This window comes from Microtus ochrogaster, unplaced genomic scaffold, assembly GCF_000317375.1.
Source record: "Microtus ochrogaster isolate Prairie Vole_2 unplaced genomic scaffold, MicOch1.0 UNK43, whole genome shotgun sequence".
Classification (NCBI taxonomy): Eukaryota; Metazoa; Chordata; class Mammalia; order Rodentia; family Cricetidae; genus Microtus; species Microtus ochrogaster.
In genome coordinates, this window is record NW_004949141.1 from 722,150 (window position 1) to 724,913 (window position 2,764).

Here is a 2,764-nt window from a genome sequence, read left to right on the forward strand (position 1 = left end):
ACACACACACACACACACACACACACACACACGTGCAACCACACAGAGACATGTGGGCACACACAGTTTATTCTATATCCAAGTCTGATTTGAACTCATGATTCTCTTGCCTTAACCTCTAAAGTGTTGGGATTACACATGTGCACACACAAATATGCCTGGCATCATACAATTTTTAACTCTATTTACTTAGCAAAGAGCCATAGAAGATTCCATCAAAACAAACATAAAAGCCTTGCAGTCAAGTTTCAGGAAGAAGTCCAAATACACATGTAGTGTCATTCAACCTTTCATAATTACTAACATTATGAAGAGATTTCTGAGTCCAGAGAATTCCATCATCTTTATATTACATTTTTTTTCATTGAGGTTACCATGTCATATGCAGACAAAAGAAGTCCTATTTAGTAAAATATAGAATATTATTCAATTGAAATTGCTAAATTCAATTAATTTATTAACTTAATAAAATGAATCTAATACCAGATAAACAGATACATTCAGACACCAATTTTAGAACTATATTAATTCAAGTGTGTTAACATAAAGGGTAACCATGAAAGTATGTGAAACCAATGTTTTCATCATTTTATCATTTCTAAAAGTGTCTCTGTAGATAAAGAGTCTAACAAGTCAATAATCAACCATAACTGCATATTTTAAATTTTGACTACATATTACTTTAGTCATGTGAATTTCAGCAATTATTCACTTCAAACATAATTTTAAACTCACTAAAATTAAATACTTGTAATATCTATAAGGATACCTAACATTAAATAAAATTACATTTTAATATATTTTCAATATTACATACATGTATGAGCATCTTAAATTAAATATGGTTTGAGAGAATATTGACTATCTTTACCTCTACGGGTCTACAATCTATTTTAAAAAGTCAGTGCTCCACTTTGGAACTTTCAGACTTCACACTTCAGACTAGGAACATTTAAGCAATGCTGCCAGTGATACACTATGCTAGAAGCTTATAATTAGGCCACAGCTAAATAATCCTTTTAAGTTTCTTTATTAAGTTTCATGATTGTGTAAGCAGTATAAAATAAAATATCTTCTTGAAAAAAACCTTTTCTCTAATTTCTTTTGAAAGATTTTTAAAAGCATAATTTTGCAGGTGGGTGGGTCAAGCTAAGTGGTTGAGGGTGAGATTAACATTTCAAAACTCTAGCTTAAATCTCCAAAAGCAAAAACAGAAAAAGAAAAAACTAATATCTTTTAAATTTTCCTTAATATATTTGTTTTCTCATTTTGTAGTTCTTTGTAGAATCAAGACATTAGTTTTCCCTATTTTTTATCTTACTACCATATGAACAAATTTTTGTGTACATTGTACCATTTTTTATCAGCTACTTGTTCATTTTTAGCAGATTAGTGAGTTTAACACCATTCCTGTCGATTGAGACTTCATTGTGTCCTAAATTTCTAATTACCGCAAAATAATCTATAAAAACTTTTATATTTAAAGACTTGTCAATCAACTTTATCGCTATTGTAAAAAACCTATAATCCATTGTCCATTATATTTATTTTGCATTTCAAAACATTTTGTTGTTCCTAAAAATTGTTACTTTTTATATTTACTTCTTATTATTAAAAATAAGTTATTTATATTTTATGTATATGGTTATTTTCTTGCATGTATGTCTGTATACCACAAGCATCTAATGTCCTTGGAGCCCAGAAATGTATCTTCAATCCCCTGTAACTTGAGTTATAGATAATTGTGAGCTGCCATCTGGGTCCTGGGAGAAGAGTAGTCAATGCTCTTAAACACTAAGACATCCTTCCACTCCCTGTTTTTTTTTAACATTTCAATTAATTCTTTAAGATTTTCAGAAAATGTATTTTGAGAAAATTCTAATCTACTCCCATAACCGCCCTCTCTAACATTCCTTTTCCCACCCGACTCTGCATTTTCTTCTCTTTTTCATTCACTGAGTACAGTTTGCTTTGCCCCATTAATAAGATGAATGGTACTTGCTCTGACATATAGTAGATGTACCAAGGATCACATTATTAAAGAAAACTGACTCCTCATGTAGTGGCAAGATTTTCTGTGCATGTCCCCACTCTGTTCTAAAGATTTTGCAAATATTGACCTTGAACACATCTTGTGTACAACTCCATGTGCAACTGCTCTTTTATTTCTATAAACCATGGTTTTCTGATGTTATACATCCCTTCCAATTTTTTTAAATCTTCGTACCTCCTTTTCTATGAATATTACTGAGCCTTTGGGAAAAAGATCCTATTTGTCCTATTTATCTCTAAACTCTCAAATATCTCTTATTCAACGCATTGTGACCAATTTAAGGACTCTAAGTTAACCTAGTATAAGACACTTTTCTGATGATATTCAAATATGTATTGATGTATCAGTATTGTGAGAATTCATTAAGAGTAATTTTAGTAGCATTTCCATTTAGAAAAATGACAGTTTTGGATTTTCCCATAAAGCCTCTAATCTACCTAGCCAAAGTAAAAAAAAAAATACTAGAATTGAATGAATATGAAAACACACCATATCAAATATATGGAATACAAAGATAACAATACAAAGAGAAAAGGTTATAGGACTAAGTAACTATATAAAAACAAAAACTGGCAATATTTTATATTTACAGCTAACAATGTGCCATAATGCTTTGCTAAAACAATAATGGAAAACAACCAAAAAGAGTATATGGGAATAGACCATAAAAGTCAAGGGTAAAATTAATGAAATAGAATTTAGAAAACAATA